This window comes from Pelmatolapia mariae, linkage group LG3_W, assembly GCF_036321145.2.
Source record: "Pelmatolapia mariae isolate MD_Pm_ZW linkage group LG3_W, Pm_UMD_F_2, whole genome shotgun sequence".
Taxonomy (NCBI): Eukaryota; Metazoa; Chordata; class Actinopteri; order Cichliformes; family Cichlidae; genus Pelmatolapia; species Pelmatolapia mariae.
Genome location: NC_086229.1, coordinates 43,656,317 through 43,682,117, shown reverse-complemented (window position 1 = coordinate 43,682,117; position 25,801 = coordinate 43,656,317). Strand labels below are relative to the sequence as shown.

General features: G+C 42.8%; 1 protein-coding gene and 11 non-coding genes across 12 annotated transcripts in view; all 12 read left to right on the top strand.

Annotated features, from left to right (window-relative positions):
* The window catches only part of nhsl2 (NHS-like 2), a 221,637-nt gene that overhangs the window by 3,691 nt on the left and 192,145 nt on the right, over window positions 1–25,801 (top strand). The gene's annotated exons all lie outside the window — the stretch shown is intronic.
* Window positions 17,714–17,795, top strand: trnal-aag (transfer RNA leucine (anticodon AAG)). Its single transcript has one exon. It is a non-coding gene; the product is annotated as a tRNA-Leu (tRNA).
* trnae-uuc (transfer RNA glutamic acid (anticodon UUC)) lies at window positions 18,165–18,236 on the top strand. The gene has a single exon. It is a non-coding gene; the product is annotated as a tRNA-Glu (tRNA).
* Window positions 19,289–19,370, top strand: trnal-aag (transfer RNA leucine (anticodon AAG)). The gene has a single exon. It is a non-coding gene; the product is annotated as a tRNA-Leu (tRNA).
* On the top strand, window positions 19,740–19,811 carry trnae-uuc (transfer RNA glutamic acid (anticodon UUC)). Its single transcript has one exon. It is a non-coding gene; the product is annotated as a tRNA-Glu (tRNA).
* Window positions 20,864–20,945, top strand: trnal-aag (transfer RNA leucine (anticodon AAG)). Its single transcript has one exon. It is a non-coding gene; the product is annotated as a tRNA-Leu (tRNA).
* On the top strand, window positions 21,315–21,386 carry trnae-uuc (transfer RNA glutamic acid (anticodon UUC)). Its single transcript has one exon. It is a non-coding gene; the product is annotated as a tRNA-Glu (tRNA).
* trnal-aag (transfer RNA leucine (anticodon AAG)) lies at window positions 22,439–22,520 on the top strand. Its single transcript has one exon. It is a non-coding gene; the product is annotated as a tRNA-Leu (tRNA).
* Window positions 22,890–22,961, top strand: trnae-uuc (transfer RNA glutamic acid (anticodon UUC)). The gene has a single exon. It is a non-coding gene; the product is annotated as a tRNA-Glu (tRNA).
* On the top strand, window positions 24,014–24,095 carry trnal-aag (transfer RNA leucine (anticodon AAG)). The gene has a single exon. It is a non-coding gene; the product is annotated as a tRNA-Leu (tRNA).
* Window positions 24,465–24,536, top strand: trnae-uuc (transfer RNA glutamic acid (anticodon UUC)). The gene has a single exon. It is a non-coding gene; the product is annotated as a tRNA-Glu (tRNA).
* On the top strand, window positions 25,589–25,670 carry trnal-aag (transfer RNA leucine (anticodon AAG)). The gene has a single exon. It is a non-coding gene; the product is annotated as a tRNA-Leu (tRNA).

Here is a 25,801-nt window from a genome sequence, read left to right as displayed (position 1 = left end):
GTCATTTGAATAACAATACAGTTTTTCCTGCTCAAGCAGAATAACAGAAAAGAAGTGTAAACATCTGGCATGTATATGATTTAACTGTGGTCTCTGGTACAAGCTGCAAAAGTTTGCAGCTGAGTTTCCCCACCATTTAAAAATGAAAAATATTCATTTTGTTTACAAGGGCTCGGCTGTGCACATATAAGACTGGTCTGATGAAAAATGATCTTCAGGGACACGAAACAAAAGGAAAATTAATTTCCTAGAACACACATCAGCAGATTAAAAGTCATTATTACTTCTGCTGTGAGACTGTGCTGCGTGTGCCTACCAGTTACGACAGATTAGGGAGTGACACTTGAAAAGAGAAAACCATGTGAGGACGTCGGTCAGAGTTAGCATAAAGAGGGTTTGGTTTTGATTTTATACGTGGCAGTGGAATCAAACACATTCTGTGAAAAACAAAAGGCTGGAAATCGGTCCAATGACGCAATAAAAAAAACCTGTTCTGTAATATCTAACACGTTCGTGGATGCTTTCATCTGATGGTACAGAGATGGCCAGATGCATGATGGGAAATCTGCACTGTGGCCGCCAGCCTGTTTCGCTCTGCAAACTTTGCACAAACTTATCGAAGGCAGCTTTGACTGTGTTTGCACTGCAGCTCGAGAGTGAGCGGATGAATAAAGCAAGCTGACTGTGAACATGAGTTTACGAGGCTGTCAGCAGGCCGTGTGTGTGTGTGTGTTTGCGAGCACGTACAGCATGATAAGACAGAAAGAGAAAGTCCCTCTTAAAACAGACCAGATGTAGAGCTGGAAGGAGGAGAGGATGGGAGATAAAACAAAATGCAGTTCGTCCTCTGGTTTACTTTACAGAGACAAACTCACGCATGTGTTGGCCGGTGTGTGTGCGTGTGTTTTAATACATGAGCTCATCGGTGTTTGATGCTCCTCACTCTTCGCTCTCTTTTCTAAAATCCTGTGTGGGTTCTTACTGTATCGCTAACACGTGGGCCGAAGCGCACGGCTTAATAATCAATACAAGCCCGCCTGGGCCTTCATCTTCCATCGTCATCCTCACTTCACCGCCTCTTTCTCCCTCTCTCTTACCTCCTACTGTCTCAGCAGGGATGGAAAACACTGATTTGCATTTTACCAACAGAAAAATGAGGAATAAGTCTCCTTAAAGCACTTTGTATTGTAAGATAAGAACCCTACATTACTAAGAGTAACTCCAACAGTCCAACAAACTATGAGCAAGCACTTGGCGACAGCGAGGAGAAAAAACTCCCTTTTAACAGGTAGAAACCTCCTGCAGAACCAGGCTCAGAGCCTGAGTGATGGATAGAGCGCTCAGCTCTTGGCTTCATTAAAATAATGGCTAAATCCTTTAAAAAAAATAATAAACTCTCTGCAATGAACACAAAGAGACCACTTTTACTTTTATTAATAAGACTCATAACTTTGTAAAGGATCAAAGCCCCCACCCCTCAGTAGTTGTAGTGGGTTTGTAATGTTGGCGGCTCTACTGTATAGAAGCTAGATTCTGGCTACTTTATTTGAATATTTAAAGAAATAGAAACATAATTATTTTACATCTGTTTCATTTTCCTTTGAGTTGTCTGTTTTTTAGCTACTTTAGCCTCTTGCTAACGTTAGACTCGCATCAGTAGTAACTGCTTGGTTGACGATGATTTTATTCTTTGTGACTATTTTGCTTTAAAAAACTAGACAAGGTGAAACAGACATTTTATGTCATTTTTGATACTTTCCTTTGATTTTTCTGGCAAATGTTCCGTTTAGCTTTCTGTCAGAGGCTCGTGGCTAATGCTAATATAGTATATCTCATGACATCAGTGGCATCAGCAGTGGCCTAATTATACATGCTTCGACTGAAGTTAAAAGATAAAGATTAAACTCATCAGTTACACTCCCCTACTTTAAGTATAAATGCAGTAAAGCTGTTGCAGTAAACACTGGGAGATTTCCAGAGCAGCTGTGCCAACATTAGCTACAGTGTAAAGTCATGTTATAAGATTAGATATAGACTCGGCTGATTTTCAGTCAGTCTCACGTAAGTTCGATTATCAACCGGACACGTAGTAGTTACATTCATACTCACTGGTTGTTAGGGAGTTCTTCACTGTGAATGAGGAAGTCACAAATTTCACCAGTGTTTGTAACAACAAACCGAATCTATGCCAGCTAAATCACCCTCACTCGGCTGAACATGGACATTTTTAAGAAGCTAACAAAGGGTAAGTGGCTCAAGCTAAAGCTAAAGGAAGGAGCCTCAGTATAAGCAAAAGGTCAAAGCAGTTAGGAGGACAATTATGGGGATACAGAAAAGCGTTAATGTTGATCTCCTGGTATAGCGTGAAGTTATAAACATTCTGGAAATTAGTGTAGGTACCTGATATTTGTTTTGTTATGTGACTTAGCTGCACCTGCTTTTGCTTTGTAAGCTTAAATATGTCAGGTAATGGTAGGTTTACAGCAACTCATTCTTGCAACTCATCGTTTGGGGGTGGGGGATGGGGGAGACAAAGTTTAATATCTGCTTTGAAATTATGAAAAGTTTATTTTTGTTGGTATATGTGGGATTTACAGGTCTTAGGGGGGAAAAAATTGGCAGGTCAAAAAATCAGAATCAACCAAGAACACTGCAGTCGATGCATCTCTACTTTGTCAGTGGTTACCAGCCAGGAGACTTTGTTCATGTTCATTGGGACCTTCATGATTTGCACCCCCACTCTCCCTACCTGACTTTTTACTTTCACTTCCAATCACTGGTTAGGTTTAGCTAGTAAAAATTACTTGGTTAAGGAAAGGGGAAGATCAGGGGTTGGGTTAAAACAGTCCTATAACAACAGTAACACTGCTTGTTCACAAATAACATTTACTGATCACCTGCACTTATGCCATAGCCCACTGAGTAACAGCACAACGCCAAAGAATCTTCAATAAATGGGCCCCACCACCAACTCAGGTCCTGGGGATGAGGTTAATTGTTTAATAGCAATATTAATATTTGGCATTATTTAATTTGTGAATGTAGTTTTTTGAATATATATTCCTTTGTGTGTTTTCACTTTTGAAGGACTAAGTGGTGTGTTTTTTTACTCTAACTCTGAAGCTACAGTCAGTTTTTAGATCACAATGATCGAGTAAACTTGGGATGAATACCACACAATGCTGAGTGGGACTTTTAAAAACTGCGGGAAGCTCTAATAAAACGCCCCGGGCCTTGGAGCTTCGACTGTAAGAAGTAAGGTAGGTAATTTGCAGCTTATAAGTATAATCCATTTCTTAAACTTGCTCTCATGCGTTTGGTTTTGGAAAGGCTTAAAACAGAGCCCACCATCGGAGGTCTTTATGGAAGACTTATCTCCTACTACAGCCCCATGTTTGAGCACACTGCTCAAACATGTTGAAATCAGGCTCAGCAGCCCCCCCCCCCCTCCCCCATGCATGGTTATGGCTGCTAAACCATGACTGGGAAAGTTAAGATGGATCCATATGAGCGCCACCTGTGGTTAGTGTTTGGTTAGGTTAAGATAGTTGAGGGTTTTCCAATTTGTAAGGATGAGAAACACTCACATTATTTTCCCTCATTCATTTGAAAAAAAAATCTTGGATCTGTGCTTTTTCTCCAATAACAACCACTGACAATCCCCCCTCTCCACCTGCCAAAGAAAGTGGAGTTGCACACACAGTAAAACACATGTTCCCAGCCTGGATGAGGGGATTTTTTCCACCCAGTGTAGACTTTGTACAGGAGTCGGATCTCCTGAGCCGCTTCCAAGATCTCTGCACGGTGAAGCACTGGAGGGAATCGGAGCTGGCTTCCTGTGCCTGGAGAGGAGGGGAGGAGTCGCACTGATACAGAGAGGAAGAAGATGTCAGTCGTCGCTTTGGAAAGCGTGATAGCGGGAGGAATGTGTGTGTGTCCACTTTCCACTGGAAGTTGTCACTCAGAAGGGCCTGAACTTGAGGAGTTTGCCCTCTGAAACACCTCCTCTTCAGCTTTTTTCATACTGGGCTCATTTCCTGCCATTTTTTGTTGGCTGCTGTTGACCCAAAGTGGGGCAGGAGTATCCCAAGTATGTGAATGGGAACCAAAGTTTGGTGTTTTCTTTTTGTGCCTGTTTCCAGCTTTATACTATGTGGGAAACCACATTCCTTCTTTGACCTCGCACTGATTTTTTTTTTGAGTTTCTTGTAACAAAATGTTCCCTGCTCGGCCTCACAGTCCCAGTCGTGTTAGACATTTGCATGAAAAGCAAATTTTAATCCGCTTGTGGACAATTCCTAGTTCCTGAGCTCACAGCAGGTGTTATCCCTGAGGTGCTGAAGGCAAAGCACCTGCTGTGACATCACTGAATAGGGGTGTGGCCTCAGGAGATCACTGTGTTGCTTTCTTTTGTTCTTGCTAATTGCTGCACCAATATGTGAAAGATTCATCCACTTTTGCAGGTTTTTATTATCTAAAGGACATAGAAGTGTAGAAATTTATTACAAAATACTTTAATGAAAGCAACATTACACCAGAAACTATGCCTCAAGATGTTTTATATTTAAGGTAGAGACAATTATACAGGGAAAATACTAACATCAAGTAAACGATGGCTTATCTGAACAAAGGGGACATTTTAATTTTGTTCATATCATTCAGCATGTAGAGAACACAGAAATTGTTTTGCTCCTCTATTTGAACCTAAATCATCTTAATCAAAGAGCCGATGGGAAGGAAATGATTTAAAAGACTTTCCCTCCCCCCTTCTATCTCGTTCCCATGGGTGGATGTCGCCCTCATGACTTAGTATCCCTGCATCTCATCCCCTTCCCCTCCTTTCTCACATTTTTCTCTTCTTTTTCCATCTTCCAACTCTCCTCTGTGACAGGAGATGAAAATAATAAAACCTGTTTTTAGCTATGGTCAATGTTTGATTTTAGACTTTGCGGCTTTGGATATCGAGGTGTTTTGTAATCCCACAGTTTTTTTAATCATATCTACAGTCCGTGAACTCTTTCCTTGAGTCAAAACATTCACTTCTCCTCATCCTCCCCCACCATCTCTCTTCCTACAGCTGGTGATTCAGAGGGCAGCGGTAGCAGGACTGAAAAACTTCCCGCCACCACTCCAACTTTTTATTTAAAAAAAATAAATCTTATTTTTGTTTTTAGTTGAAATCAATATTTGGATCTGCCAAATTTCCAGAGGCAAATCTCATTTGCACATTCTCATAAACTAGGTGGAATTATTCATCAAAATGCTGTATTATATAATGTCACAGAAAACTAGCAGTTTCAGAGCTGCAAACATAAACAAACTTTAAACCAATGCTGATCATGTTTTTTTTGGGAGGGCATCATTTAATAGTTTCATTTTTTGGAATTCACAAACAATAACTTCAAAATTTCAACATGTGTATACTTTTAATGAGGTGTTTTCCATGTATAAACAGCATGGTGGATCAGTGTTTGACATTGCTGCTCACTGCAGACGGGTCCTGGGTTCAAACCTGGATAAGGCTTTTCTGCTTGGAAATTGCCTGTTCTTCCCAGGACACCCAAGCAAAAACGTCATTCTTAATCTCAGGATTTTCAGTTCCTGGTTAAATTAAGGTTGAAAAAACATGTAGACATTAACCAAACACAGACATAAACTGTCTTAGAGTAAATTCTTTGGTCTTTCTAGAATCGATTTTCCGGCTTCTTTCGTGGTGATGGACAAACTTCCTTCACTGTGGACAGTGATGCTGGTGTGGCTTTAGCCATGGTGCGTCTTGGGTTGTTCCTGAACACTCTAACCAATTTCTTTATATGAAGACAGTTTGGTCTCTTTCCAGACCTGCTCAGGAACCTAACAAGCCCATGTCCAATGACATGAGGGCTATGTGCATTTTTAGTGCTGTTTGTGTTACAGCCACAGATTATTGTTACCAGTATATCTAACACCTACGACCTCTCGGACCAAAGAAATACCTAAAGTATCATCACATTACCTGAATTTTGTCACTATTTAGTACTGCAGTGTTGATTTTTCTTCCACCAACAGCCTATAAATGTTATAAAAGTTAAATAAGAATACTTAAAGTGTTCCCCCCAAAAAATTAAGAATATATATTTTCCTAAAATTGATAGCAGATTTTAAAAAAGACTTGAGTGTTTTGTGATCACAACATTTTAATCAACAACCTGTGTTTCTGTTTTGTGTTTGACGAGTTTCATACTCGTCAAACACAAGGAAGAATCGTTCAGCTAGTGTTGTTGAACTTGGTGTTCTGCAGGGAAGCCTTCTAGGTCCTCACATATTTTCATAAATACTTTCATAAAGTTATCTTTCTGGGTAAAATTTTTATCCCAATAATGTGAAACATTTCAAATGTTGAGAAGTCAGATGCACAGGTTTCTATGTATTTCTGCAGACAGCCTCAGATACACTACTGTCATCCTAGTAGATGATTTTTGTGTTTTTGACTCACTCTGAAAGCATGAGTATGGGTGTTTTCTTGCAAGGCTTTGTGTGACTGCTCAGTTTTAATGTGTGAGTGAGAGCCATTGGTTTACAAAGTTAGGATTATTTGGAGGTGGCGCACAAGCCCCTATAGTAGTCTTTGTGGGAAGAGTGGCTGTTAATTACCCACAGTGTGTGTGTGGGAGAGAGAGAGTGAAAGTGCTGTTGTGATCTCAGTTTATGAAAGTGAGCTGTGGTTTCAGGTACGGAGTCAGAGAAGAAAGCCTACTAACAACTTCCTGTCTTGGCTGAGAGCCTGGCCCTTTCCCTTTCTCTCTCTCTCTTTCTCTCTCTCTCTCTCTCTCTCTCTCTCTCTCTCTCTCTCTCTCACACACACACACACAACCCCGTTCAGCTATCTTAGTGAGGACCTTCATTGACATAATGCTTTCCCTAGCCCCTTACCCTAACCCTAACCATTAAAAATGAATGCCTAACCCTGACCCTTACCCTAAACACAAGGCTCCAGACTGTCTCTCTCAACCACCCAGGTTAGGAGGGAACTGAGGAGGATTAATGGCAAGAAGGCAGCGGGTCCAGATGGCATCAGCTCGAGGGTCGTCAGGTCCTGCGCGGACCAACTGTGTGGTGTGATGGAGCACCTCTTCAACCTTAGCCTGAGGCTGGGAAGAGTCCCACAGCTCTGGAAAACCTCCTGTGTTGTACCAGTGCCAAAGACTTCACGCCCCAAGGACCTCAACAGCTACAGGCCGGTGGCTCTGACATCCCACCTGATGAAGACCCTGGAGCGGCTGGTCCTGGCTCAGCTTCGGCGCCTTGTGAGCTCATCACTGGACCCACTTCAGTTTGCCTACCAGCCTGGCATTGGAGCGGATGATGCCGTCATTCACCTCCTACATCGCTCCCTCGCTCACCTGGAGACCGCTGGGAGCACTGTGAGAATCATGTTCTTTGATTTCTCCAGTGCCTTCAACACTATTCTTCCCTCGGTTCTGAAGGACAAGCTGGAGAACTCTGGAGTGGACCATCACCTCACTACCTGGATTTTGGACTACCTCACCGACCGACCACAGTATGTGAGGACTCAGGGCTGTGTGTCGGACAGGGTCGTCTGCAGTACGGGGGCCCCACAGGGAACGGTTCTGGCTCCGTTCCTCTTCACCATCTACACTGCAGACTTCTCCCACAACTCCACCCAGTGCTTCCTGCAGAAGTTCTCTGATGACTCTGCTATAGTCGGCCTCATCACTGATGGGGACGACAAGGAGTACAGAGGACTGACTCAGGACTTTGTGGACTGGTGCCAGCTGAACTACCTCCAGATCAATGCCAGTAAAACCAAGGAGCTGGTGGTAGACTTCCGCAGGCACAAACATCCTCCACTGCAACCACTGAACATCCAAGGTATGGACATTGAGACTGTGGACAGCTACAGGTACCTTGGTGTTCATCTGAACAACAAACTGGACTGGACTCATAACTCAGACGCCCTCTACAGGAAAGGGCAGAGCAGGCTGTACCTGCTGCGGAGACTCAGGTCGTTTGGAGTGGAGGGCCCACTCCTGAAGACCTTCTATGACTCTGTGGTGGCCTCAGCCATCTTTTATGGTGTGGTCTGCTGGGGTGGCAGCATCTCTGCTGGGGACAGGAAGAGACTGAACAGGCTGATCCGAAGGGCCAGCTCTGTTCTAGGATGCCCTCCGGACCCAGTGGAGGTTTTGAGTGACAGGAGAATGGTGGCTAAGCTGTCATCCCTGCTGGACAACATCTCCCACCCCATGCATGAGACTGTGACAGCACTGAGCAGCTCCTTCAGTGGGAGACTGCGGCACCCACGGTGTGGGACGGAGAGATTTCGCAGGTCTTTCCTCCCCACTGCTGTCAGACTCCACAACAAAGACTTTAACTGATCAAACACACACATCCACAAATGTGCAATAACACAAATGTGCAATAATCTTTCTGGCACCGTTGTATTTTTCACTCTGTTGTATATAGCATTTGTATTCTATTTTTATCCTATTGTATATTTTATTCTATTTTATTCTACTGTATATAGTATTCTATTTTTATTCTATTCTGTACAGTTGTGTACTGTATTTATTCTTATTTTATTTTATTCTAATTGTCCTTCATAACTTTTGCACTGTCCACTTCCTGCTGTGACAAAACAAATTTCCCACGTGTGGGACTAATAAAGGTCATCTTATCTTATCTTATCTTAAACCTAACCATAACCTAATTGTAACCCTGACACTAAAACCACATTTTGAGCCTCAAAAATGCCTTTAAATGCCTTCAAATTTGTGAGGACCGGTGAGTGTGTCCTCACAAGTGACTGTTGGTTCTCACAAGTATAGTAGAATGCAGATTTTCGTCCTCACAAAGATAGCTAGACAGGAACACACACACACACACGCCCGCACACACACACACACACACACACACACACACACACACACACACACACACACACACACACACACACACACACGTGTTTCCATCACATCAGACACTTCAGAGGACATTGCACTGTCTTATAATTATGTATCTTAAACCTTCCCCAGTGTAAACTTTAATGATTTATATCAACATTTCCTTATAATGTCCCCACAACAACAGCAAAACAAACACACACATTTATTGTTAAATAAAGGGACTTAATGTTCTACCAATAAAACAAACAAATGCATAGCCAAAAGGAATAAAACTTTTACATTTTGCACCCTCTGCTAGAGCTCGTATAGGCTTCAAACAGCCAGTGTATCCTGTGTGCATGTGTGTGTGTGTGTGTGTGTGTGCTGTAGTCTTTTGTGCTGATGCCTCATGCTGTGAACTACATGTAGTGTGTCTTTCTCTAATATCAGCAGCAATTTGTCAATGTGTAGACACACAGACACACACAGAGGTGAACAGCTTGAACAGGCATGAGAGAAATGGATAAAAATCAGAGGCAAAGTAGAAAAAAAGATTAAATGGGTCGAGGAAAAGGCACAAAGTGAAGAGAGAGGAAAAGAAAGAAAGGAGGAGGGAAATCCAGGAAGGATGGGAGGATCAAGACGAGGAAAAACACAGACATTTCTGTCATTTTTCTTCATTTGATGTTTCATTTGTCACTGTTTTTGTGAAGAAAAGTCTTTGAAACTATGCCCTGCAGTCAAACATGTAATTTTGTAAAAACAAATATGTGTCACTTACTCAGAAAACTGAGTAATGTTTGAGTCTGATTTTGTTGTAAACACCCTGCAGCTCATTTAAATTGGCCCTGATATTAGTGTGTAAATGTTTTGCATGTATTTTCAGCTTCGTATTTGCCAGAACTTGAAGCACCTTGTAGTGGAGAATGCTCAAGGAAAGTTCTCCTTTACCAGTGGGTCATCCCCACTGGTGGGATATGGAGCAACTGCAGGTGTGGTGTGGATAACCAGGTGAAAATATGAAGTGAAACTAATGTGTATGAAGGACTTTTAAAGGAAAACAAGTAAAATTCATTTTGACTCCTTAATAACTGATAAAAGAAAATGTGAGGTGTGGCTGTTGATCCTTTTTTGGCTTCTTAGGTGGGTTGTGCCAGACAAAATTTGAGAACTTGTGACTTAAAGTGGTTAGAATCTGTATTTGTATAGCAGCAAAGCATTAACTAACTGACAATGTTAAACATGAACTAGCATTGTTTTTAGCTCTATCAGGTAGCTTTGTTTTTCAAAATTAAAGCCCTAAAAACCCACTTTGCGGTATCTGCTCAGCATTTAATGGCACAGTTAGAGACTGGCTGGCAGCTACAGAGTTACAGGATATATTTCCTTGTGTAGCGCGAAAAGAAATTAACATCTAAATGTTACGCAGTGGCTGCTTGTTTAAAAAATTGTTGGTTTTAAAACTGGGTTCACTATTTTTTCCTTTGCCCCCAACTGTCTAAGAAAACAAGTTTTTAGCACTTTTTAAAAATGCAAACCAAAGTTATTTCATTTTATGTGTCATTTCTTTATTGCGTTGAGAATGTTTTAAGAGCTTTATTTGTGCCAAAAGCACACACTGTATCTGAAAGATGGACACAGATTCTGCAGTTCTGCTTTCTGAATTCTGCATCATGTCAGCGCATATGTTATAGCTGTAAAACAATGACATAATATATGCAAAATAAAAATGTACATAAAGTGAGTAGTTCAGCATCCTGGGGAATAGCTTTGTCATCACAAAAGATAAAATAATACATTTGGATTAAGAACTGTATATATATTCATACTAACAACTTTATCCACGTGGATATCAGCTTAGATAAAGTTCTCACATGAGCATTTTACTGCTTTCCATCTCTGTTTGGTAAATGGAGTGGTAGTCATATACTGCTGTTCTAATCTTACCACTCAACGGTTAGGGCTTGTAATCCGTCTTCTGACCCAATAGTCAAAGTACAGTTTCCCTAAGATAGTATTTTATTAATCAGAACTTTTCCTAACTTTCATAATTCGGTTTGGAGTTTATTCTGCTGTGATAAAACTGTAAAAGTGTAAATTTCCCTGCAGAAAAAGAGAACCAGAGAGGAATTGTTCCAGTCATCCCCAAATTTCCCCACACTGTAAGAAATAACAAACGCCACTGGAGTGCAGGAGATTGGGTAACAGCAGTGATATAATGCAGGAAGAGGCCCTGTGATGAAATACTGTACATGTGCAGAACAGCACTCTGAGTCCAGCGAGATTTTCCACATTTCTTCTCTCCAATCTGTCTCTTCTCCTCTCTCCTCTGTTTCCTCTGTATGACCTGAGGACGAGGCCTCGGGACGGTGTTTACTCTGTCTCCTATAGGGCAGATTCCTATCAGGCAGTGTGTGTTTACAGAGTGTGCCTCAGTGGAGGCATATTGTTCAAAGAGCAGATGCAGGCTGCATGATGGCAGCAGTATGTAAGCACAGCAAGCTAAACTGAATACACCACGGATGATGCACTGCTAGTAAAATGTAAATCCAGGCGAGGGGATGTGACTGTAACATTGCATGATGATGCATCCAGAATGAGGCATGAGGGTTGGTTTTATATTAAAAAGTTTCAGCTGACCAGTGTGACTCCAGCAGCTGATGATTACCAAGGTAGTTGCAGAGGTTTGCCAGGTCAGGTTGGGTATTTCCTACACACTCCTTTTCACTGAATGCAGTCATGGAGAAACTCATGGATGACTTCAAATGCTATTTTGGATTATTCTGTTTCTATTATATCTAGTTGCTAGATATAGTTTGTGAAATGACAGTTTTCAGCACCAATTAACCAGACAACAACTGCTATAAGCTGGTTGATTGCCATATAGCCTCAGCTTTTCTTATAAAGAGGTACATCATTGCTGTCACAAGGTTCGTAATATGGCCCCAATCCAATTGCCAGTGTCTGCTAGATTGCATTTAATTTTGCACAGGGTTGAATTCTGAAGGAAGCAAGCCATGTGATTACCAAATGAAAAGAAGATTCATCAAGAGAACTACCCCCACAAATGATGGAAACAGCCAATGTATTTATCTAATTAACCAATCCTACTAGGCATTGCTTCCATTACTAACTAATAACTACAGGACTAGATGATCAATACCTAAATGTTTTTCTTTAAGACCTATCTACCAGAAGTAGAAACCTAAAGTTCTACTTGGGTTGCTTAAAGTCCTTCCAGGCACAACATTGCACTCACTAGTCATCTTGGGGCACATATTTATGCCACTGTGGATGCATTACTGCAACAACTTGATTGGAATGATATTTTACAGAGTTTCAATCTTATAAAAAATAATGATTTGCTTCTTTTGGGTAGAGTAGATATAATCGTGTAAGACTAAGTGCAGTCCATGAGTCATTATCTCGTAGAGGCATCTTTATCAGCAATAGCTTGAAGTAATGGTTTCCTGTTGACTTTATCAGTCTCTCACATCGTTGTAGAGGAATTTTGGCCAACTCTTCTTTTTTAAAACATTGCTGCAGTTCTTTGAGGTTTGCAGACATTCTGGACTTCGACTGGTCCACTGCAGCACATTGAGACTTCGATTTTGCAGCCATTCATTTGTAGATTTGCTGCTCTGCTTGGGGTCATTGATCTGTTGCATGGCCCATTAAGCTGTCAGATGGCCTCACATTTGACTCTACAATACTTTGGTTCGCTTTGGTCTCTTCTCTTCAAAGCACATTATTCCAGAAGTTCGAATGCAGCTTTGTAAACTTAAGCTGTGCTGAGATGTTATTTTTTAGAGAGAACAGACTTTCTTCTGGCAACCCTTCCAAACACACCTCCCTTGTTCAGTGTTTTTTAAATTGTGTGGTCATGAACTTTAACTTTTAAGATGCTAACTGAAACCTGTAGATTCTGAGATGTAGCTCTTGGATTTTTTACAGTTTCTCTTGCAGGTCTGATTTTGGGGAGATGTTTTGCTCTGATGTCCACTTCTGGAAAGATTGTGGCATTGTGTTAACACACACTTGAATGCTCCAGGCCTAAAAATGCCAATACTTCTGCTTCTGCAGAGTTGGTTGCACTTAATGACGAATAATAAGTCAAGTGCATTTCAGGTTCTGGGTGTGAGTTACCATCTTAATTCCTATTGAAGCAGTCAGGGGGCCCTGTGAAATGACTATGTATGCATCTTATTTGTCATGTCAAGATTCTCACAGATTTGTGCTCAGGATTCTTCAGAATGTGTCTTTTATAACATCTACAATTAAGTAACTCTTTACCCATTTAGCATTTTGTGCAGTAGTCTTAGGAGTAGCTTTGTTAAACTAGTTAGGGTGAGCAAAACAATAAAACCATGGGCTGGACTGGTAGACAGTCATGTGAAACTCACCAGAGATGTCTTTAAACTGAGGAGAACTGGAGTTTTCCTGCAGGTTTATACCTTTGTAAGACCTTCTGTCATTTTATATATTTCTTTGAAGGTTCTCCCTTAAGTAGACGCTTTACTTTAAAGGACAAATTATTTGATAACATGGAAGGAATTGGTTTAGATAGTTGAGCTTTTATAATACTTACAATGATCCTGTGGTTTGTTGTGGAAGCGATTCAGACATGACTCCATGCATTAAATCATTGAATTCCCTGAAACATGCACAGGCACGTCTATAAAAAACGAGAAAAAACCCCAAACCCCAACCCATCAGTGTTTCTGCATGTTCAGAGTATTTTTTCTAATGCAGTCCTGCGTATAGGATAGCTGACAGAGGCTTCATGTGTTTGCAGTACGAGGTGTTTTTTTTATCAGTGCGTGTCTCTGCAGAGCTTGTCTCTCTATCATGGACAAAGGGCTGGCTGTCAACACCAACACGTGTAAAGTCAGCCAAGGCATGCTGTAATGGTGGATACAATCATTTCCAGATGACGAACAGAGAGGAGTGTGTGTGTGTGTGTGTGTGTGTGTGTGTGTGTTTGAGAATGGGAGAGAGAAAGAGAGAGAAAGAAAGAAATCAGAAGAAATTACTTCACTGTTGAGGAGGGAGATATCCAAACCATATACAGGAAAGGAAGAGAAGTCAAATTGATTTTTTTATGAGAAAAATGGTTCCTATATTTGGCCTCTCTTCATCGGATATAAATGTAATGGACAGGTAGAAACAGATGAGGTAGTATGATTCAACAACAAGTCCCATAAGAGACCAAAAAGTGAACATTATAACCTTCATGAAGGGAGAACTTCAGGATGACTGAAAGATTCTCTTTAGACCCCGCGATTTAAACACATTGTGGCACACCAAAAGATATCTGCTTGATTTTTGGATTGTATTATCAGGTGCAAGCGTCATGGTTTTAGCATGACGCTTGCACTTTTTTGCCTCCATTGTTTTGATTCTTCTTCTTTGGTTTTTCTGTTTTGAATAGAGCCCCGTTAGCTTATGGCTTGCCTTCATCACCTTATCACAAAGTTTAACAGAGGGTCCTTTGATGTTTCACTAATGCTACAGTCGCATTAGGGGAAACCAGTGGTTGGAAACCCTGGATCTGTGGGGTCAAATTGGCCAATCTGTTTGTGATAATCAGAGGAACAAGTCGAAAATCTGAAGCTGTCTTTTGGAGATCTGTTGCCATTACTTACACCAAAAATCACAATGACAAAGTCTAGCCAGAACCTCAGATTTGAAACAGAAAATCCTCCACAAATGGTGACATGGTTGCTGCATGACAGCAATTTAACTGCAAAATGATGTAGGTGTTTGGCAACCTTGTATATCGTTAAGAATATAACCACCAGAATCCAACCAGTTGAATGTCTTCTAACTTAAACAGCAATTATTTGTAAAACTTTGCCATTTTGTCTGAGAGTGATTACAGTCAGTCCAAGTCGGATCACGATTACGTTGAGAAAGGTGGCCTCTCACCAGGGTGTTGTATGCTCAACATCTGGGTGATCAGATGTTGTTGGTAGCCATAACTATTAGCAATATGTCTCCAACAGTAGAAAAAAGAAAAGAAGAAAAAAAAAGAAAAAAATCCAATGTAGCCACTGGGCAACCAGTAATTTTTCCTTGTTGAAAAAAAGCTGCCATCCTAATTTTACTCTACCTGAGCCATGGGAAACACTGTTTGGTTTCCAGTTGACTCTTCAGCCTGCTTGTCTCTATCATTATATTAGTTAGTTTCGCAGGAAAAAGGACACAGTCATGACTGTTGACATGACAGATTCAGGTGAGGCGGTAAGACGCGTTTTTATAGTCGTGTCCACTGTCTGGTGGTCAAGGTTGTTTTGTCAAAACTTTGCAAACTATATAACAATAAGTAGTTTTACTACACAGTGATGGTAAACCTGAAAAAGGCAATTTTCTGTAATGTAGATGAGACGGTAAAACAATAAAATTCTTTTAAGTAGCCTAATGATATTACATTTAAATGTTGTAATCTAACACCAGCAAATCTGTTCAACTCCATGAACAGGTTTGTTTGAACAGTTGAGGACTGGCATGCACGTAGACATCCGGGTGGAGAATTTTACTTTGCAATTTGTCATTTGTTATTTTGTCAATCTTGTTTTTAGCTTATAGGCAGCCTTTAGGCCTCAGTTCTTACAGACGGATTAAAAAAGTACAATCTTTGAAGAGTCACTTGAAAAAAAACAAACTTGACATGTCATTCTCTGTTTTCTTTGTACTATATTGTAGGGTCTTTTCTTTTTTGCTATTAAAATTGAATTGAATTGAAAAAAAGAAAATCCCGGTAGGCACAACAAATGGTGATTGCTTTTAACAATTCTTGGTCGTGGAGGACTATTTGATATGCTATATCTGTGGAACGTGGAACGAGCTTCCTTTAGAGATTAGACAGGCCACTTCTTTACCTGTTTTTAAGTCACTCTTGAAAACCCACCTCTTTACCCTGGCCTTTGACACCACGTGAGATGTTGGTTTGTATTATTATTATTTTTTTATTTTAGTTGTTTTTAGTTGATTCGATGCTGTTTTATCTTGTTTTTCTTTTAATACAGGGCTGTTTTAATTTTATGCATTATGTGTTTTATTTATTTATTTTTGCTGTTTTCTGATATTCTATTGTTTTTTTTAACTTATTTTCTGTACAGCACTTTGGTCCTGTGCTGGGTATTTTAAAAGTGCTTTATAAATAAAATTGGATTGGATTGGATATCAATCATGATCATGAATTTGCTCGAACAATGAGTGACAGGGAGCTTTATTTATTTGAAAGCAGAAGTCAGTTCTCAAAGGTCCTCAAACTTAGTTAAAAACTTTGGTAGTTTAGTTTTTGGTTGTCTGATTAAAGAGTCGAGGAGGAGAGAGGAGATGAAACCTGGCTGCTTTCAGCGCTGTCAGGGGCGTTTTTATTGGCAGGGCGTTGTGGAGAGGATGCTGAGCTTTAGACGGGATAAAGCAGCAGAACACACAGTTCCGACTCTGAACACATGGACCCGGACACCCTAACGTGTGTGTGTGTGTGTGTGTGTGTGTGTGTGTGTTTGTGTGCCCATGCCTCCTGCTACCAGCCCACTGCCTGGCAACCATGATGCTCTGCAGTTTGGACATAGTCTGAATAAACTGTACGTGTGTGTGTGTGTGTTTGTAAACATCACACAGACCTGCTATTTCCTCTGTTAGCACCTCATTCTTTATGGTCTCCACATTTGTGTTTGGTGTCATTTATGAGTCATACCCAGCCTGCTTTTGCTTTGTTTTCAGTTTGATGTTGCATATGGGTGGCATTACAGCTGTTTTTCAATCAGTCTGTTACATAGGGGTAATCAGTCGATATTACCAGTAGATGTTCTTCTCCGCCTACATGAAGGCAGTAGTTACCTCATTCAGTACTGGTCAATCTGACATGAATATTAACTGGAAGTTTGAGACCTGTCTTAGATGTAACCTTCTATTTTTGCTTTTGCTTTTGTACTGTCTAATTTTCACGCACTGTAAAGAAACCAAAGCTTGATTAGCTGTAGACCAACAAAGGGTTACTGTGACATTTACATTGACCACAGAAGGCAGCCTGTGTTGTTTTTTGGGCAAATGGATGTATATGGGCAGGCAGATGCCATCCTGCTCAAAAATTCCTGTTTAGACCTATAGTCCAGTGGCCACTCTTCTACTGATGAGGATGTACACATTCTGGGCAGGGAGGAAGGATAGTGTGAGCGGGGAGTCAAGGAGGCCATTTATGTGAAAAGCAAATGGCCATATTTGAACCGAGGGAGCAGGACTAAGGGTACATGTTTCGCCATCTTTCAGTGCTGTGATTGCAGCCATTCCCCAACTCTCTGGGAATGGTAGTCCTGTCCATTGTTCAATGGTTGTGGCAATTTGCATGTGAATGATGATGGAAGTGAGCCAACAGCCCATTGTTAATCAGTGCAGACAAACTGATCACTATTGTTAATCAGTTTTGGGTATTATGCAAAGGTACTGTTTATGAAGTTGAAGAAACATGTTCCATTTGTGTTACACCTTTGCAAGCTTTGCTGTTTCCCCTGCTGTAACCACATGCCACTCAAGTGTGCTTCAAGTCCACCGCATTGTAAGGTGTTAGGTTGTGAGGTCTAAGCACCTGGGTTAAGGCTTTGGGCTCTTCACACGTGTGGGTTGAAATCTCATTGCTGCAATAGGATCTTACCCAGGGCAGGCAGATGCCATCCTGTCCAAAAACACTCAGTGAAGTATGAGACCATTTCTTTCCTACAACATTAAGAGCATTGCTGAATGTTCTGGGCTTCTAGTTTGTGCTGCACCTTTTCAAGTTTTACCGTCTAGCACTTGGCTAGGAGGTTGCTAGTTGTAGTGGTAGCATGACCGAGCGGTCTAAGGTGCTGGATTAAGGCTCCAGTCTCTTCGGGGGCGTGGGTTCGAATCCCACTGCTGCCACGCAGATCTCGCTGCAAAGTTCCCTTGGTGTTGGGTTTCATGTCTTGCCAATAAATGGAAAGCCCTACATGGCATGGAGATTAAATTCTGTTGCCACATGTATGCCAAGTCCAACTTGCAGGAATCTCCTCAAGAGTAAATCTTTTGATGGAGGGCTTTGAAGTCTTAACAACTTGCAGAATTTTCCACCAGTTTTCAAGTTAATTTGTTGGTTTTCGCTCATGGTGTCATCCCTGACTAGTTACTGCTTTTAACCAGAAGCTGCAGCCAGTGGGGGAGTGGTTAAGGTGGTGCTGTGTTGCACTCACCATGACTGCAGAGTTACAAGAGTGTCCTTGATTTCACGACAGTGGAGTGCAGGCACCCCACTCCCATATGGTCTAGCGGTTAGGATTCCTGGTTTTCACCCAGGCGGCCCGGGTTCAACTCCCGGTATGGGAACATGTCTTTAATATTTCCCTAAGCCAAGGTGTACCTTGTGTTATTCCTATGCTGGGATAAATGGGCATGCTTGTTGGCAGCTACCTGTTAGCTTTTGTAAATGTGACAATGTGCTAGTGAACAAAGCAATGACAAGGAGGTTCTTAGTGCAGCACAACATACCCTTTTGCAACCTCCAGTCAATACTCTCCAAGCAGGAGCAGAATACAGACGTTTCCCTCTTCCCCTTAGGATTGCCATGAAGGAAACATTAGGAAAACCAGCCAACCCCTGGCTAAGCGCATGTCACAACACAAAACAGCTAACTGGTCAGGCTAGGACTCAGCAGTCTGTTTAGACCTATAGTCCAGTGGCCACTCTTCTACTGATGAGGATGTACACATTCTGGGCAGGGAGGAAGGATAGTGTGAGCGGGGAGTCAAGGAGGCCATTTATGTGAAAAGCAAATGGCCATATTTGAACCGAGGGAGCAGGACTAAGGGTACATGTTTCACCATCTTTCAGTGCTGTGATTGCAGCCATTCCCCAACTCTCTGGGAATGGTAGTCCTGTCCATTGTTCAATGGTTGTGGCAATTTGCATGTGAATGATGATGGAAGTGAGCCAACAGCCCATTGTTAATCAGTGCAAACAAACTGATCACTATTGTTAATCAGTTTTGGGTATTATGCAAAGGTACTGTTTATGAAGTTGAAGAAACATGTTCCATTTGTGTTACACCTTTGCAAGCTTTGCTGTTTCCCCTGCTGTAACCACATGCCACTCAAGTGTGCTTCAAGTCCACCGCATTGTAAGGTGTTAGGTTGTGAGGTCTAAGCACCTGGGTTAAGGCTTTGGGCTCTTCACACGTGTGGGTTGAAATCTCATTGCTGCAATAGGATCTTACCCAGGGCAGGCAGATGCCATCCTGTCCAAAAACACTCAGTGAAGTATGAGACCATTTCTTTCCTACAACATTAAGAGCATTGCTGAATGTTCTGGGCTTCTAGTTTGTGCTGCACCTTTTCAAGTTTTACCGTCTAGCACTTGGCTAGGAGGTTGCTAGTTGTAGTGGTAGCATGACCGAGCGGTCTAAGGTGCTGGATTAAGGCTCCAGTCTCTTCGGGGGCGTGGGTTCGAATCCCACTGCTGCCACGCAGATCTCGCTGCAAAGTTCCCTTGGTGTTGGGTTTCATGTCTTGCCAATAAATGGAAAGCCCTACATGGCATGGAGATTAAATTCTGTTGCCACACGTATGCCAAGTCCAACTTGCAGGAATCTCCTCAAGAGTAAATCTTTTGATGGAGGGCTTTGAAGTCTTAACAACTTGCAGAATTTTCCACCAGTTTTCAAGTTAATTTGTTGGTTTTCGCTCATGGTGTCATCCCTGACTAGTTACTGCTTTTAACCAGAAGCTGCAGCCAGTGGGGGAGTGGTTAAGGTGGTGCTGTGTTGCACTCACCATGACTGCAGAGTTACAAGAGTGTCCTTGATTTCACGACAGTGGAGTGCAGGCACCCCACTCCCATATGGTCTAGCGGTTAGGATTCCTGGTTTTCACCCAGGCGGCCCGGGTTCAACTCCCGGTATGGGAACATGTCTTTAATGTTTCCCTAAGCCAAGGTGTACCTTGTGTTATTCCTATGCTGGGATAAATGGGCATGCTTGTTGGCAGCTACCTGTTAGCTTTTGTAAATGTGACAATGTGCTAGTGAACAAAGCAATGACAAGGAGGTTCTTAGTGCAGCACAACATACCCTTTTGCAACCTCCAGTCAATACTCTCCAAGCAGGAGCAGAATACAGACGTTTCCCTCTTCCCCTTAGGATTGCCATGAAGGAAACATTAGGAAAACCAGCCAACCCCTGGCTAAGCGCATGTCACAACACAAAACAGCTAACTGGTCAGGCTAGGACTCAGCAGTCTGTTTAGACCTATAGTCCAGTGGCCACTCTTCTACTGATGAGGATGTACACATTCTGGGCAGGGAGGAAGGATAGTGTGAGCGGGGAGTCAAGGAGGCCATTTATGTGAAAAGCAAATGGCCATATTTGAACCGAGGGAGCAGGACTAAGGGTACATGTTTCACCATCTTTCAGTGCTGTGATTGCAGCCATTCCCCAACTCTCTGGGAATGGTAGTCCTGTCCATTGTTCAATGGTTGTGGCAATTTGCATGTGAATGATGATGGAAGTGAGCCAACAGCCCATTGTTAATCAGTGCAAACAAACTGATCACTATTGTTAATCAGTTTTGGGTATTATGCAAAGGTACTGTTTATGAAGTTGAAGAAACATGTTCCATTTGTGTTACACCTTTGCAAGCTTTGCTGTTTCCCCTGCTGTAACCACATGCCACTCAAGTGTGCTTCAAGTCCACCGCATTGTAAGGTGTTAGGTTGTGAGGTCTAAGCACCTGGGTTAAGGCTTTGGGCTCTTCACACGTGTGGGTTGAAATCTCATTGCTGCAATAGGATCTTACCCAGGGCAGGCAGATGCCATCCTGTCCAAAAACACTCAGTGAAGTATGAGACCATTTCTTTCCTACAACATTAAGAGCATTGCTGAATGTTCTGGGCTTCTAGTTTGTGCTGCACCTTTTCAAGTTTTACCGTCTAGCACTTGGCTAGGAGGTTGCTAGTTGTAGTGGTAGCATGACCGAGCGGTCTAAGGTGCTGGATTAAGGCTCCAGTCTCTTCGGGGGCGTGGGTTCGAATCCCACTGCTGCCACGCAGATCTCGCTGCAAAGTTCCCTTGGTGTTGGGTTTCATGTCTTGCCAATAAATGGAAAGCCCTACATGGCATGGAGATTAAATTCTGTTGCCACACGTATGCCAAGTCCAACTTGCAGGAATCTCCTCAAGAGTAAATCTTTTGATGGAGGGCTTTGAAGTCTTAACAACTTGCAGAATTTTCCACCAGTTTTCAAGTTAATTTGTTGGTTTTCGCTCATGGTGTCATCCCTGACTAGTTACTGCTTTTAACCAGAAGCTGCAGCCAGTGGGGGAGTGGTTAAGGTGGTGCTGTGTTGCACTCACCATGACTGCAGAGTTACAAGAGTGTCCTTGATTTCACGACAGTGGAGTGCAGGCACCCCACTCCCATATGGTCTAGCGGTTAGGATTCCTGGTTTTCACCCAGGCGGCCCGGGTTCAACTCCCGGTATGGGAACATGTCTTTAATATTTCCCTAAGCCAAGGTGTACCTTGTGTTATTCCTATGCTGGGATAAATGGGCATGCTTGTTGGCAGCTACCTGTTAGCTTTTGTAAATGTGACAATGTGCTAGTGAACAAAGCAATGACAAGGAGGTTCTTAGTGCAGCACAACATACCCTTTTGCAACCTCCAGTCAATACTCTCCAAGCAGGAGCAGAATACAGACGTTTCCCTCTTCCCCTTAGGATTGCCATGAAGGAAACATTAGGAAAACCAGCCAACCCCTGGCTAAGCGCATGTCACAACACAAAACAGCTAACTGGTCAGGCTAGGACTCAGCAGTCTGTTTAGACCTATAGTCCAGTGGCCACTCTTCTACTGATGAGGATGTACACATTCTGGGCAGGGAGGAAGGATAGTGTGAGCGGGGAGTCAAGGAGGCCATTTATGTGAAAAGCAAATGGCCATATTTGAACCGAGGGAGCAGGACTAAGGGTACATGTTTCACCATCTTTCAGTGCTGTGATTGCAGCCATTCCCCAACTCTCTGGGAATGGTAGTCCTGTCCATTGTTCAATGGTTGTGGCAATTTGCATGTGAATGATGATGGAAGTGAGCCAACAGCCCATTGTTAATCAGTGCAAACAAACTGATCACTATTGTTAATCAGTTTTGGGTATTATGCAAAGGTACTGTTTATGAAGTTGAAGAAACATGTTCCATTTGTGTTACACCTTTGCAAGCTTTGCTGTTTCCCCTGCTGTAACCACATGCCACTCAAGTGTGCTTCAAGTCCACCGCATTGTAAGGTGTTAGGTTGTGAGGTCTAAGCACCTGGGTTAAGGCTTTGGGCTCTTCACACGTGTGGGTTGAAATCTCATTGCTGCAATAGGATCTTACCCAGGGCAGGCAGATGCCATCCTGTCCAAAAACACTCAGTGAAGTATGAGACCATTTCTTTCCTACAACATTAAGAGCATTGCTGAATGTTCTGGGCTTCTAGTTTGTGCTGCACCTTTTCAAGTTTTACCGTCTAGCACTTGGCTAGGAGGTTGCTAGTTGTAGTGGTAGCATGACCGAGCGGTCTAAGGTGCTGGATTAAGGCTCCAGTCTCTTCGGGGGCGTGGGTTCGAATCCCACTGCTGCCACGCAGATCTCGCTGCAAAGTTCCCTTGGTGTTGGGTTTCATGTCTTGCCAATAAATGGAAAGCCCTACATGGCATGGAGATTAAATTCTGTTGCCACACGTATGCCAAGTCCAACTTGCAGGAATCTCCTCAAGAGTAAATCTTTGGATGGAGGGCTTTGAAGTCTTAACAACTTGCAGAATTTTCCACCAGTTTTCAAGTTAATTTGTTGGTTTTCGCTCATGGTGTCATCCCTGACTAGTTACTGCTTTTAACCAGAAGCTGCAGCCAGTGGGGGAGTGGTTAAGGTGGTGCTGTGTTGCACTCACCATGACTGCAGAGTTACAAGAGTGTCCTTGATTTCACGACAGTGGAGTGCAGGCACCCCACTCCCATATGGTCTAGCGGTTAGGATTCCTGGTTTTCACCCAGGCGGCCCGGGTTCAACTCCCGGTATGGGAACATGTCTTTAATGTTTCCCTAAGCCAAGGTGTACCTTGTGTTATTCCTATGCTGGGATAAATGGGCATGCTTGTTGGCAGCTACCTGTTAGCTTTTGTAAATGTGACAATGTGCTAGTGAACAAAGCAATGACAAGGAGGTTCTTAGTGCAGCACAACATACCCTTTTGCAACCTCCAGTCAATACTCTCCAAGCAGGAGCAGAATACAGACGTTTCCCTCTTCCCCTTAGGATTGCCATGAAGGAAACATTAGGAAAACCAGCCAACCCCTGGCTAAGCGCATGTCACAACACAAAACAGCTAACTGGTCAGGCTAGGACTCAGCAGTCTGTTTAGACCTATAGTCCAGTGGCCACTCTTCTACTGATGAGGATGTACACATTCTGGGCAGGGAGGAAGGATAGTGTGAGCGGGGAGTCAAGGAGGCCATTTATGTGAAAAGCAAATGGCCATATTTGAACCGAGGGAGCAGGACTAAGGGTACATGTTTCACCATCTTTCAGTGCTGTGATTGCAGCCATTCCCCAACTCTCTGGGAATGGTAGTCCTGTCCATTGTTCAATGGTTGTGGCAATTTGCATGTGAATGATGATGGAAGTGAGCCAACAGCCCATTGTTAATCAGTGCAAACAAACTGATCACTATTGTTAATCAGTTTTGGGTATTATGCAAAGGTACTGTTTATGAAGTTGAAGAAACATGTTCCATTTGTGTTACACCTTTGCAAGCTTTGCTGTTTCCCCTGCTGTAACCACATGCCACTCAAGTGTGCTTCAAGTCCACCGCATTGTAAGGTGTTAGGTTGTGAGGTCTAAGCACCTGGGTTAAGGCTTTGGGCTCTTCACACGTGTGGGTTGAAATCTCATTGCTGCAATAGGATCTTACCCAGGGCAGGCAGATGCCATCCTGTCCAAAAACACTCAGTGAAGTATGAGACCATTTCTTTCCTACAACATTAAGAGCATTGCTGAATGTTCTGGGCTTCTAGTTTGTGCTGCACCTTTTCAAGTTTTACCGTCTAGCACTTGGCTAGGAGGTTGCTAGTTGTAGTGGTAGCATGACCGAGCGGTCTAAGGTGCTGGATTAAGGCTCCAGTCTCTTCGGGGGCGTGGGTTCGAATCCCACTGCTGCCACGCAGATCTCGCTGCAAAGTTCCCTTGGTGTTGGGTTTCATGTCTTGCCAATAAATGGAAAGCCCTACATGGCATGGAGATTAAATTCTGTTGCCACACGTATGCCAAGTCCAACTTGCAGGAATCTCCTCAAGAGTAAATCTTTTGATGGAGGGCTTTGAAGTCTTAACAACTTGCAGAATTTTCCACCAGTTTTCAAGTTAATTTGTTGGTTTTCGCTCATGGTGTCATCCCTGACTAGTTACTGCTTTTAACCAGAAGCTGCAGCCAGTGGGGGAGTGGTTAAGGTGGTGCTGTGTTGCACTCACCATGACTGCAGAGTTACAAGAGTGTCCTTGATTTCACGACAGTGGAGTGCAGGCACCCCACTCCCATATGGTCTAGCGGTTAGGATTCCTGGTTTTCACCCAGGCGGCCCGGGTTCAACTCCCGGTATGGGAACATGTCTTTAATATTTCCCTAAGCCAAGGTGTACCTTGTGTTATTCCTATGCTGGGATAAATGGGCATGCTTGTTGGCAGCTACCTGTTAGCTTTTGTAAATGTGACAATGTGCTAGTGAACAAAGCAATGACAAGGAGGTTCTTAGTGCAGCACAACATACCCTTTTGCAACCTCCAGTCAATACTCTCCAAGCAGGAGCAGAATACAGACGTTTCCCTCTTCCCCTTAGGATTGCCATGAAGGAAACATTAGGAAAACCAGCCAACCCCTGGCTAAGCGCATGTCACAACACAAAACAGCTAACTGGTCAGGCTAGGACTCAGCAGTCTGTTTAGACCTATAGTCCAGTGGCCACTCTTCTACTGATGAGGATGTACACATTCTGGGCAGGGAGGAAGGATAGTGTGAGCGGGGAGTCAAGGAGGCCATTTATGTGAAAAGCAAATGGCCATATTTGAACCGAGGGAGCAGGACTAAGGGTACATGTTTCACCATCTTTCAGTGCTGTGATTGCAGCCATTCCCCAACTCTCTGGGAATGGTAGTCCTGTCCATTGTTCAATGGTTGTGGCAATTTGCATGTGAATGATGATGGAAGTGAGCCAACAGCCCATTGTTAATCAGTGCAAACAAACTGATCACTATTGTTAATCAGTTTTGGGTATTATGCAAAGGTACTGTTTATGAAGTTGAAGAAACATGTTCCATTTGTGTTACACCTTTGCAAGCTTTGCTGTTTCCCCTGCTGTAACCACATGCCACTCAAGTGTGCTTCAAGTCCACCGCATTGTAAGGTGTTAGGTTGTGAGGTCTAAGCACCTGGGTTAAGGCTTTGGGCTCTTCACACGTGTGGGTTGAAATCTCATTGCTGCAATAGGATCTTACCCAGGGCAGGCAGATGCCATCCTGTCCAAAAACACTCAGTGAAGTATGAGACCATTTCTTTCCTACAACATTAAGAGCATTGCTGAATGTTCTGGGCTTCTAGTTTGTGCTGCACCTTTTCAAGTTTTACCGTCTAGCACTTGGCTAGGAGGTTGCTAGTTGTAGTGGTAGCATGACCGAGCGGTCTAAGGTGCTGGATTAAGGCTCCAGTCTCTTCGGGGGCGTGGGTTCGAATCCCACTGCTGCCACGCAGATCTCGCTGCAAAGTTCCCTTGGTGTTGGGTTTCATGTCTTGCCAATAAATGGAAAGCCCTACATGGCATGGAGATTAAATTCTGTTGCCACACGTATGCCAAGTCCAACTTGCAGGAATCTCCTC